At 41.1% G+C, this 13,785-nt stretch overlaps 1 protein-coding gene and 1 pseudogene across 1 annotated transcript in view; both read right to left on the bottom strand.

The window, feature by feature from the left end:
* Positions 1 to 13,785, bottom strand: part of LOC134932145 (dual oxidase 2-like) — a 94,298-nt gene that overhangs the window by 72,452 nt on the left and 8,061 nt on the right. The gene's annotated exons all lie outside the window — the stretch shown is intronic.
* Positions 6,423 to 6,541, bottom strand: LOC134939075 (5S ribosomal RNA; annotated as a pseudogene).

Genomic DNA, 13,785 nt, shown 5'->3' with positions numbered 1-13,785 from the left:
CAGGTGTTGCTTAGTCCTCCTTGGATCTCTGTATCAAGGTTTTCAGCAAGCCTTTTCAGACAACCAAATTACTCCACAGTAGGCCGGCGGTGGCGGTTTACCGAGTACCCCACTCACTCGCCCACCTCGACCAATACGACCTGATCACACCGACGTGGTGCTGGCGTACTCGATACAGGGCCCCTATGGAACCTTCAGTTTACTGGAACATATGAGGGTTACCCGCAGGACACTTACTCTTTCCAGTAAAGGTGGGGTTGTTAGATAGTTCCTGAGTGACCAGCGAACTTCCCTTCCAAAAATAAAAAATTACACAAATCACGTCAGAATGTACAAATAGCGTTTGTGACCACTTTACTCTAATGGTATTAGGTCAGATCACTAACTACTGCACACAATTACGTGCGGTCCAATCGTTCAGTACACGAGCACTACTTGTCATGTACTGAAAGATCAATGGAATCGATGTTTCCGGCCGCGATTCCTTCAGCAAGAGCTTATGGCCTATATGGGTTCTGCACCAACACCCCAGGCGTTGTGCCACTGGACTTTTATAGCGGACCTTTTTACCTTATGACCTCCTGGTCTTGTTACCTTATGACCTCCTGGTCTTGTTACCTTACCTTATGGTCCGCTATACTCTAATGCTCAAATATTATTTAACCAGGGATGCCTCCCTGGCCACCGTATATGTCACTTACACGTATGTCCCTTGACGAGTACCCGGCTTTCCTTTTGGTTCCACCTTAAAGTTATATAAACTTTTGTATACAAAACACACTCACTCAACACATGTACACTTTGTTTCTATATCTATTTCTGCGCAGAAATTGTCTTCAGGCCAAGAGTGTTACCAATTAGGAGCAGGATCTGTTAAACTAAATTTCAGATTTTCTAAAAACAGATTTGCGTTATTTACCGCTTCGCGTTATCTACCGCTGTGCGATACTTATCGCCTTGCGCTAATTATCGCTTTGCGCTAATTCAACTTTTTCGTGACTTGAGCTACGTGAGCGTAACCGGACGCTACGTTGCGTAATGTACGCTGCGTGCGTCTGCCTTTTGGATTGCGTACGCTAGTCTTTGTTAGCGACACGTGTACGCAATGCAAAGGATCCACCGTAACACAATATATTTATTTATCAATGTAGGTGATCCCTGATCATCTACCGCAATCCACACTGACTGCCTTGTATCTCAGACAAACCGTGTGTTTGTTCTATACTTTAACTATTACCTTTACTATGAAATAACAGCAAATCTCTTCTTAGCACTTTCTATCAACTATAAAATTTTGGCAAACAGGAATAGTGATATACGAAAAAAATGAAATACACAAGTGAAAAGAAATGCAGGTATGTATGCGTACGCAAGACAAAAGAAAAATAAACAGTTTTAAAAAAAGACACAAGCGTTTTGTTCTTACTTCCGGTTACCGGGTTCCTTCAGCACTCTTTGTCTAAGCGAAGCAGACGCTTATCCCGTCAGCAACTGCGAGATAACCTCCCACCCTTTTGCTGGGGGATAATGTCTGCTGATCTACCTAGTGCAGATGTGAAAAGGACCGGACGAGCCCGCAATTGACAATGCTAAATTCCTTTGTCGTATAAACAACCCTTTATGAAGCTAAGAACACTGTACGCTGTTTACTTAAGAAGTACCGTAATGGTACGCTATCTGCGTAGCGATCGCTCAGCCGTAGGCGAGACGCTCAAGCGTCACGTTCGCTCACGGCCCAGTGATCACAGGACACATTATTGGTTATGTCTAGGGGAAAGATTCGCTGTAACGTAGCGTACGCTAGAGACCACGAGGAGGTCACCAGCGATGCAGACGCTCACAACACTATACCTTTATGTTAAACCTTATACCGATGAAATACACTGAATACCTTAATGTGAGTACAGGGTGTAAGTGCAACCTTGTGGAACCTGACTATCTACAAAGCTGCATGAGCGTCACCGACGCTCAAATGAACACTTATCACTATAGGAAATACACAGATACTGGTTTAGGTTTCCAAGGCCTATTAACTGTATTATGTCTAATATACTTGTAAAAGGGGATAACAGTACATATGATACACTACAATATAACAGAGACTTCCTAACCACAGAACTAAACAATAAATACAAAAAGACAATACTACACTGACCTAAATGCAATACGATACAATACTATAATACTATAAGGTATTTAAGAGAAAAAGAGGAGAGAGAGAGATTGGCTCGCAGAAAGACAATGATTATGGAGAGAACTTACGCACAAAGGGTATGATCGCCAGCGCCTCGATATCCAGCTCCCGATTATCAGCAGATAACCGTTGATGAGAGAGTGAGTGCTGGATGTGGTCGGCCTGCCTATTTATGCTCCACACACAATGCAATCTCCTGGTCCTACAATCCCATTGTCCATTGGCCGAAGGAATTCAGCCCTGCATCATAACAAAAGGTCATAGGGTGATTCATACAGGTGGGCTGTGACGATTTCCAACAGCTCAGGTGGGTGGGAAACTGGGTTTCCCGCCGCATACCTGAGTATGTGCAAATCATAGAAATGGACATAAACTTCTTATGTCCATAACTATTCGCACGAGCGATTAATACGCTCCAAACCAACACCGGAATATTGCTAATTAAATACTCTTCCGATGGGTACCAAACACTGCAGTATGATTCCTGTTAAACCCTTCGTACGATGCAAAGAGGGATTCCTCAGCTCTGGGACATTATACTTTAACCAAACTTACAGAAACTATCAAAGGGATCATGATCTATAAACTACATTAATTGTGAACATTTGTAACTAATGAGTCGCACGCTACGATCACATAAACTCTACCGTAAATGCGCATACTGCGCGTGCGAGTGCACGCTATTGCGGGTATGCGCTTCCACGGGAGAGCGTACGCATGCGCAGCACGGACCAGTGTGCGGTGCAAATATGGCAACGTGCATTGAGACATTTTTCTGACTTTGACAAGTTGAAATGATGATGCCATGCCTCCGTGGGCAGAAGCAGAACAGGGGTGGAAGGGGGTGAAAAGAATTGAATACCACCGTCTGTGTAATGCATGCATTGCAGGAGTTTTTAGGGATTTTCGTGCACAGGCAGTAGCAAAAGTTCGCTCACCTACGTGAACAGCGGAATTGCGTGGGGCTCTCAAACAGGCCCGATATGTTTTTTTTCAATTATATGGGTGTGTTAAAGTATTTGCGCAGTGGACACTGTTTTGAATATGGTCACTGATTTTATCTTAATACATACAATTTTTTTCATTTTGATATTAAAGGTTGTTATTGTCATTCGTGGCATTATTGTAATAACTTTCTTTAGATCTACATGAAATCAATATACAAATATTATGTAGTCTTTATATTATCTGTTGAGGTAGTCTTTATTGCACACTTTGGGCCTGATTTATGTTTGAAAGCAAAGCAAATGATCAAATAACTGGGCAAAGCCATGTTGCACTGCCTGAGGTGCAGATGTAACATGTGCAGAGAGATTTAGATTTGGGTGGGGTGTGCTCAAACTGAAATCTAAATTGCAATGTAGAAATAAAGCTGTCTGACATTTGTGGGCTACATGCAAAAGCAGCCAGTATTTACCGTGCACAGAAAGAAACAATGGCCCTCATTCCGAGTTGTTCGCTCGGTATTTTTCATCGCATCGCAGTGAAAATCCGCTTAGTACGCATGCGCAATGTTCGCACTGCGACTGCGCCAAGTAACTTTACTATGAAGAAAGTATTTTTACTCACGGCTTTTTCTTCGCTCCGGCGATCGTAATGTGATTGACAGGAAATGGGTGTTACTGGGCGGATACACGGCGTTTCAGGGGCGTGTGGATGAAAACGCTACCGTTTCCGGAAAAAACGCAGGAGTGGCCGGGGAAACGGTGGGAGTGCCTGGGCGAACGCTGGGTGTGTTTGTGACGTCAACCAGGAACGACAAGCACTGAAATGATCGCACAGGCAGAGTAAGTCTGGAGCTACTCTGAAACTGCTAACTCGTTTGTAATCGCAATATTGCGCGTACGTCGGTCGCAATTTTAAGAAGCTAAGATTCACTCCCAGTAGGCGGCGGCTTAGCGTGTGTAACTCTGCTACATTCGCCTTGCGAGCGAACAACTCGGAATGAGGGCCAATATACTGTAACCCACCCAAATCTAAATCTCACTGCACATGTTACATCTGCACCACATGCAGTGCAACATGGTTTTGCCCAGTTGCTTGATAATTTGCTTTGCTTACAAACATGAAAAAGGGCCCTTTGTTACTCTAATTGTAGAGAGACACATTATTCTACTTAGCTACTTTGTTTACAGAGCATGATTCTGAGTGGTGTTGTGGAACATTTAACTTTTATAATTATTTTATTAGGTAAAAATTTTGTTTTAATATCTATATTGTTTTTAATTTTATATTTGTTTTTAGAGTCACACAGAACAGATAGTTTTGCTACTGATCTATAACACAATTCACATAAACAAATATTACCTTATAACATTTATATATGTGGTATATATGACCAGCGGGGGTGTTTAGTTTCGCACAAGGGCTATCATGTGGACAAGACTCTCACAAGAGTATATGTCCACTGACTGATGATCAGGGGTAGATTGGGATGGAAAACCACCCTGGGAAATTTATGGAAGCAGACCTAATGGGGGTGCAGTCTGAGGGGGTGGGATCCCTCTCATAGGACCTGATTGTACGCAACTGGGCATTCCGTGAGTCTTTTGCTGCAGTTGTGTCTGAGACCAGTGGCAGATTGGGAACTAAAAGTGGCTCTGTAAAAATTTGTAGAAGTGGCCTGACATGAGCAGCACAAGACGTATAACATACCATGTAGCCATGGCAGCATCACTGGATGGCAGAGTTGCTGTACTGCAGAGGGGTATGGAACTCAGGGTCGAGAGTGTCGAGGTTGACACCCATTAGGTCGAAACATATTGGTTGACAGTGGCTAGGTCGACACTAAAAATGGGTTGACATGGCCATTAGGTCAACATGAACAAGGTCGACATGGAAAAAGGTTAACATGAGGTTTTTCATGTTTTTTTTGGTGTAGTTTTCTACAGAAAGTGACCGGGAACCCGAATTAGTGCAACGTGTCCCCTCATATGGCTCACTTCGCTCATCATGCTTCGGGCAAGGTGCCTCGCTGTGCTTGGCACAAGTTACCATTCCAAATCATAGTCCACGTGGATCGTAAAGTTTGAAAAAGTTAAAAAAAAATTGTGAATAACTCATGTCGACCTGTTTGCATGTCGACCTTGTTCATGTCGATCTAATGGTCATGTTGACCTATTTCTAGTGTCGACCTATTCACTGTCGTGTGGTGGGCTGCCTGCCATGTGTGAGGTGTGGCCACATGTCAACACACAAAAGAGGCCCCACAGACATGTTAGCCTAGCAGGAATCTTCCTGATGAGCACTATGGCCAATCTGTCCCTGATGACGATTAATAAGATTATCCGTTATGTACTGTGAATTTCTTGGTCGGTGGTGCACCCTAAGTCAGTTAATTGTGAATTCTATACAAAAAGGGGAAAGAAAGACTTTTTGATGGGGCACTCTTCATAACTAAGTAAAACTTAACTTTAATTTTCTATTATAAAATGTATTAGTTTTCTTAAGGCAAAAAGTGATTAATAGTGTGTTAGAAAATATATGATTAATATGTCATACATACACCTCTCAGGTAGGGTGTGTATAATTTCAAGAATGATGACTTGAATAAGCCAAGGTGAAAGTATTAAAAAATATAATAAATGGTATGATGTGTGTTAATTCTTAATTCACAGACTATTGGTCACCATTTGAGTACTGGTTAGGGTATGCAATGAATGTACTATACCACAGCAGGGGAGAAAAAAGCATGTTTATAGAACCTCTAGGTAAGTATCATGTTCAAAATTTCTGGGCAGATACCTGAGGTAAAAACTTTGTTGCCTTAGTCATTGGTAATCACTATATTACACCAAAATTGAGTTTGTGTTTCATAAATACAGACAAAAAGTGGAATCAGATTTGTGATGTGGCAATCTTGTTCACAGGTAACTGAATAGCATGTGTAGACCACATATATGATCGCACTGTGGCACAACCAGAGAAACCAATCAAAATTTAAATAGCTATGTATGAAGTGTCACATCAGATAACGCAGTGATTAAATTATTCAAGATAAGATTACAGTGCAATAATACCTGAGTTTTGTACAAGCATCAGAATGGTACACAGAGAGGACCTGCCTCCAAATTCAGAGTATCAAACCATTAATGATAACTAATTAATATAAATGGCACAGCTTAGTATAGACTTATAGTGATTATTGCTGATTTGAGTAAAAGAAGAAGAAAGTAGGAGAGGAGAAGTCTAGAAATCTCTCAAATTCTTCTGCTTTCCACCACGTACGGGGTTACTGCACCTAGTATTCCCAAGGGGACTCCCACCCAGGTACTGACCAGGCCCATCACTGATTTGCTTCCAAGATCAGTTGAGATTGGGTGTATCCAGTGAAGTATGGCAGTAATGTGCTGGATGAGAGCAGTAATGTGCTGGATGAGAGAAACAGTGGGTGTACCTCTGCTTTCCAAATTAGGGGGGTATTCAATTAGTGCCATTTTTTTAACCAATCAAAAAAATGGAACTTAATTGAATACCCCCTTAGTGTGCATGTAGAAAGAAAATACAAAATGTGTTGGTTGGTCTGTAAAAGTTGTCAAATATGAGATAGGGTACAATTTAAAGAGCATGTATATCACCCTTACAAAGGATGATCTAAGTGTTGGGAATAGCTATAAGAATTGATGTCAGGTAGATAAATAAATGCCTTGGCAGATATAAAATGTGCAGAGAGAGATAGATTTGGGTGTGGTGTGTTCAAACTGAAATCTAAATTACAGTGTAAAAATAAAGCAGCCAGTATTTACTAAGCACAGAAACAATATAACCCACCCCAAATCTAACTCTTTCTGCACATGTTATATCTGTCCCACCTGCAGTGCACATGGTTTTTCCCATTAGGGGAAAATTTTATTTTGCAATCAACCTTCAATTAGGCCCAATATTTGTTAATGTGAATTGTTTTGTAGATCAGTAGCAAAACTATCTGTTCTGTGTGACTCTAAAGACAAATATAAAATTAAAAACAATATGCAACATTTGTACATAATATAATAATTATAACAGCCAAATGTTCCACAACACTACTTAGAATCATGCTCTGTAAATAAAGTAGATAAGTTGAATATATACAGTATAGAAAGCTTTCTATACATGGGTGTTAATATAAAGCTGTCAAAGTATTCTTAACGTTTATCAATAAACCTTTGTTGACACACAGTATAGCCGGGTGTTCATAAAATTATGTAATAAATGTTCACAAACAATAAAATATCAAATAAACCCCTGTAATTCATTACTACTTATCAACAAAGATACTCTAAAGTTAAATAATACAGAGTATGTTCTAAGAATTACATAATAAGGGGCTAATGTATCAAAGTGTTTTCGCAGTAATTTTTCCAGATAAGCATGCTTATCGCAATATATTGTTTTCGGTCTTATATAACAAGCTGTCATTCAGATTTTTATCTAATTTTTTTGAAGATCAATTTTTTTTCTCTTATCGTAAAAAGCATTCTAGACCTATTGGAGTCTATTAAAAGCAATATAAATAATATAATGCAGGGCCAGTGCTAGGGTGTTTGGTGCCCCCCTGCAAACTAGAAATTCACACCCTCCCATATTTTATAAAGGAATAGTGCACACCAAAATGGTGTGGTCTCACAAGGAGGGGGTGTGGTCACACAACAGTACCCCCAATACAAAGTACGCCAAACAGTAGCACAATATTATTCATATCACAGTGCACACAGTGGCCCTGATTCACATTACACCATACAGTAGTGTCCCTTATTCACATTATGCTACACAGTAGTACCCCTTATACAGTAGTGCCCCTTATTCACAATGTCCAAAATAGTACCCCTTATACACATTGCCCACAGTAGTGCCCCTTACACATAATGCCCACAGTAGTAGTGCCACTTATACACATAATTCCAACAGTAGTGCGTCATACACATAATGCCCACAGTTGTAGTGCCCCTTATACACATAATGCCTACAGTAGTAGTGCCCCTTGCACATAATGCCTACAATAGTTGTGCCCCTTATACAGATAAAGCCCAAGGTTGTAATGCCACTTATACATATAATACCCACAGTACTCATGCTCTTTAGACACATTATGCTCACAGGAGTAGTGACCCTTATACACATAAAACCCACAGCTGTAGTACCACTTATACACATAATACCCACAATAGTGCCCCTTATACACATAATACCCATGTTAGAAGTGCCGCTTATACACCTAATGCCCTCTGGAGGGGAGGCTAGAGAAGGGGGTTGCACCCCCTTACCTACCATACCTCACCTGGTACTCTGCTTTTACTCTAAGTCTACCGACAAACACTTGGTACCCTGCAGCACTGCTTAAGTCTTCTGGCATCCTCTTTGTGGTTCATTAGCTGCAGCTGAGGATGCTCAGGTATATAGTCACAGGCACAGAACACTTTCACCGCTATTACATCGGGTATCATCTACCCTGTGTGGACTTTCCCTAATGACACATAGATTGACTGCCTGTTCTATAGAGAAACCACCACAGAGAATTTCTGCTACATATGTGATACAGCTTCATCACAGAGTTTTTGCAGCTACAAATAAAATAAGGCTTTATTGAGTATACCTCTATTTGGTGGCATATCACTGCAGAGCACCATATGGCTGGACAAGGAACAACAAGCAAATTTATCCTTGCAGACAGGTTAATACAATGTTTTAAAGACTCCTGTTCCCAGTCACCAATTTTTAACTGCTGCCCCAGATATATTGGAACTGATTATACATGAACTGTGCTCAGAGCGTGCGATCATATAGTTATTCATTTATACTGCCATCTGCTCTCAGGCACTTACTGAATGTTAGAATTAATATCTGACTGTTTTTTATTAAATTCCTTGATTATGATTTTATATATATACCAGAAAGATAATTGGTGTGCCCCCAATATATTTAACACAGGGTCAGTGTGCGCAACAAAAATATATAGGGGTGTAGCTTCATGGAGAAGGGATGTGGTCACAAAATAATACCAATTCATAATATGCTGCACAGTAGTCTCCATTATTCAATTTATGCCGCACAGTAGTGCCACTTAGACACATTACACCTGGTAGAGCCCCTCATATACATTATTCCAGGTAGAGCCCCTTTTACACATGATTCCAGGCAGCACCCCCTTTAACACATTAGTCCACATAGAGCCCCCTTCAACACATTACTCCAGGCAGAGCCCCACTTTTACACATTACTCCAGGTAGAGCCCCCTTTAACACATTACTCCAGGTAGAGCACCCTTTTACACATGACACCAGGTAGAGCCCCATTTTACACATTACTCCATGCAGATCCCCAAACACACATTACTCCAGGCAGAACCTTGTTTTACACATAATTCCAGGTAGATCCCCCTTTACACATTATGCCAGGTATTTTTATATATTACGCCAGGGAGAGGGTTGGGAGAGAGTGAAGGAAAGAGAGAGTGTGTGTGTTTTTTATACTTACATTTGCTCCTGAAGCAGCTGCCTTCCACCAGCCTCCTCCCACCCAAATGCTGCAGACTCAGAAGGGGAAGCCTAGAGGCAGAGTCTAACGAGGGACAGGAAGCTGCCGTGTTACCCAGCTACCTACAGTATGTGACAGGTAGCCGGGAGCTGCAGCTGCCAAGCCGCTGATGCCTGTACAATACTACTGTTACCCTACATATTAAATTGCTTTTAAAATTATCAGTTTATTTACATTTTCTTATAACTATGTTCTCCCTGGTGGTTTAGGGTAAAAACGCTCAGCAGGTACCCACTGTCCCTTTTCTACAGTCCCTGATACATTTTGGGATTGAGGGGTGCCCAGCTTCTACACATACCGGGCAGTAAAAAGGCATGGCTGGTCCCTGCTGTGGATGCAGCTCCAGGCACAGATCTAGCTGCTGTCTCTCCCTCCACAGCTTGTATGTGTGGATCGCTGGCCTAACTTGGGACACTGATGGGGCTGTTCCCGTAAACCCATGCTTCACGCTGTCGGTGCCACTGCCTGTCTGACAGGCACAATGGCAGCTGGCACCAGCTGCGGAAATCAGCAGAGTAGCAGAGTGGGGAGAATGCCTCTCAGGCTCGTCACCTCTATGCTTTGCAGGATCTGCTGAGTGGGTAGTGCCGGCACTGATCATATGAATCAAATAATCCAGGCAGATTTTTATTGGAAAATTTTATATATATTTAATGGTTGCTGTGGAAGTCATTAAATGCCTCTGATGTAGTTAAATTTAATTATTCTTTATTTTTTTATCAATTATTATTATATATGGCGCATTTGTATTTTTTATCTGTGTTATTATTTTTTAAAATGTTATATATTTTAAAATTTGTTTGTATTTATTGTTTTTAACTATTATTAGTCTAGTCATGACAGGAGACAGGGCAGCATCTCCGGCAGGGTCAGATTAAGCCTTAAGGGGGCCCAGGGTACTTAAGGCAGGGGGGGCTGGGGGAAGTGGGAGTGCATATTAGATAGTCATGTCATGTATATTCAATTTAAACCAATGGTGATATTAGATTTAAAATAAAAGTTTTATAATGCCTGGGTACTGTTTAAAGCTCCACCTAATTGAGAGACAACTATTTTATAAAGTTTTCTTGGAACAAAGGCAACTTGACCTTAAAATACACATAGAAAAATACAATTTTGCAAAAATACAATAGCAGCAGCCTCTAAACTACTTACACACTGGGACAGGACTCAGGAGGATTCCGTGTGTCTTTCTCTAGACTCAAATGCTCTCATTAGATAACAGGTTACACAGAACCCAGACACGCAGGGAGGAGGAGAATCCGGGATAACTGGGTCACTTACAGCTCTCTCCCCCCTCTTATCTCTTCTCTGGTCGAGAAGCTCCATCAGTAGCTCATGAAACATTATACTCCTGTGTCCCTGCCTGCACTGTTCAGCTTGCATTCTGTCTGCATTGTTCTGCTGCTGCACAAGAGGGAGAGCTAGTGATGTCAGTGTGCTCTGACAGAGGGGGGTCCGGGGTATAGTATACCCTGTATCCCCCCTTTAATCTGGCTATGATCTCTGACTACCACTCACCACATCAGCAGTGCTCGGAGGCTGTAAATGTCAGCTCAGCGTTCCCTGCAGCATCTGACTCGTTTAACTGCACTTGCGCAAATACATAAATCGATCAATGCTGGCACATGTGCAATAAAAATGCAATAAAAACATGAGAAAGATCACATTTTGACAGAATTTTAAAAAATCAACATCACGAAAGATGACATTAATCGCATTCATTATAAATATTTTGTTGACACATGTGATGCTAAAATATAACAATCAAATGTCATATAAGATGAAAAAAATAATGTGAAATGCGAAGAATGATACATCGGCCTCCAAATCTTAAATGACATAACAAAATAAAATGTCAAATATTTTTTATAGCCATATAATAAGGTATCATATCCTGCAAAGCAGCACAAAAGCATTTGTGTCAAACACAGCACAAAACTACATAAATAGAATTGTGGCTCCAGGCCCATTTAAACAGCAGTGTAGGCCCCTGGGAAAAGCAGTGCAATGAGGCCCCTACCTATCCTCCAGCAGCAGGGGTGAAAAGTGCTATCAGTGGCAGCTTTGATATCCCACAGGTGGTAGGGGGTGTTCTATCTTACGCTCAGCATGTAGGACCTAGATCAATAATTTCTGCTAAGTACTCCTTTACTGCACAGATGGAGGGAAATGGGGCAGGAGGGAGGGCACTAAACTGTAAAAGGAGGCATTGGGCTGAATGAAGGATCCCTGGTACATGACTTCCAGGGTGGTAGGGGGTATTTAATATGCAGGGCTGGGGTCGATAGTGGAGTGGGCTTAATATTCAACATTTTCCAGTGGGAGAGCAGCTTGGTTAACTGCAGATTTCTCCAGTTCCTGGAAATAGATTTTTTTAGCTTTTAATGGGATAATAAAACTAGAAAGTCCCTCCTATCAGAAGGCACTGGGGACTTGGGGATCAGAGTTCAGGAGTCAGAGCAATCCACCAAAGAAAATATAAAACTGCATGCCAGGCGTGTGGAGCTGGAGCAGGGACCAGCTGCTGGAAGGCTGATATCTCTGGTTTTGGGTATAGTAGAGTATAGTAGAGACAAGCTTCCAGTGTCCACCGAAAGGGGAGAGTCACAGCTTTTGGAGTACACCCTCAGAAAAAGTCTGTGTTAGACAGAATCTGAGATAGAGCAATTAACAGGCTCAGATGGGGACCACTGCTTTGAAGTAAGATATCTTCGGTTCCCGATAGCCGATTTTAAAAAATCTGGTACCTCTGGAAAAAGGGGAATGTCAGCTATCAGGGCCTTTATACTCCTGGGGCTCTTGGGCAACTGCCCATTGAGCCCATACAAAAAAAGATAGCCCTGAGTGGGTTTATGAACCTAGGGTTCTAATACCCAGCATCAGCGTTGCAAGGTCAAGATCGCAGATACTTTCTTTTTTTTTTAATGAAATTTGTTTTGAAGAGCAAACTTGCAAAATACAGTAAGATAGAAAGGTGAGCATTGAAAAAACACAAGATAATAAAAGCATTGCAAAATCAGTCATGAGGTTAATTAAAAACTAGCTGTTCTACCCATTCTTTGTATGGGAGTTTCTGATTTTCATGATTGTAAACATAAATGAGTGTAAAAAGTTTGGTAACTGTATAGAGCTGTAAAGTTGAGACGTCTTAATGTAAGTAAATATTAATCCATGGTTCTTGGCATTACCCGAGGAGCACCCATAGCAGATACGGTAAAAAATGACAGAAACATTTTTGTAGTTTATGAAATTCTACACATTGGAGATGTAAATCAAATTGTGATCCGATTGCTCATTTGGGTGTTATCGTTCATGCAATGCAAGCCATGCATCGGTAATTACATCATTATGTCAACGCCTTTTCATTCCCTTAGGGGAGGTTTATTAAACTTCTAATTATGTAGTTTTCCTATTTCCCACCTGAAGAATACCTGTTATATTTCAGCTTCCTAACATGTCGGGAAGTAAGAGAATTAGTGATGAGTCAGTGAGTCAGTGAGTGAGTTTGCATTTATATAAATAGGTGGACGGCTATGTTCAAAGATAGCAATATACAGTATACAGAGAAATGTTGTAAATGTGGTATGAAGGATGTTATACAACCAACATAAAGAGATTTTTGGGAAGAAAATAACCCCATAACTACAGAAATGAGGTGTAAGTAAAAAGTGGGAGGGAAAGGAACAGGGAAGAGTAGTAAGAACAGGTGCAACCTCATATTTGCTGTGGGTCATTGGGTGGAGTGGTAGCTCCCAAACTTTCATGAACTACTGTGCCCTTCAGTATCTGCATTTTTTTTGCACGGCACCCCTAGGTCAAAAGTTTCTTATTGAGAAACTCAGCAAATACTATTCAAGTAATTGTTTTACCCATCATCCATCAGTTCTGCTGTGTGGTGGTGGACACAGTTGAACTTGCTTGTCCACATATTTTATGATTGGCAGTCATCAGCACTGGTTTTGCCTATCACATTGGCATTTGCACAAAGAGCCAATCACAACTGGTTTACTAGTACTGGCAGTTATTATCATAATTGTCTACCATTTGCACATTCAGTAACTCCACATGCAAATAAT

This window comes from Pseudophryne corroboree, chromosome 6, assembly GCF_028390025.1.
Source record: "Pseudophryne corroboree isolate aPseCor3 chromosome 6, aPseCor3.hap2, whole genome shotgun sequence".
Lineage (NCBI taxonomy): Eukaryota > Metazoa > Chordata > Amphibia > Anura > Myobatrachidae > Pseudophryne > Pseudophryne corroboree.
Note: the sequence above shows the minus strand (reverse complement) of the source record. Positions and strands in the feature narration are given on the sequence as shown.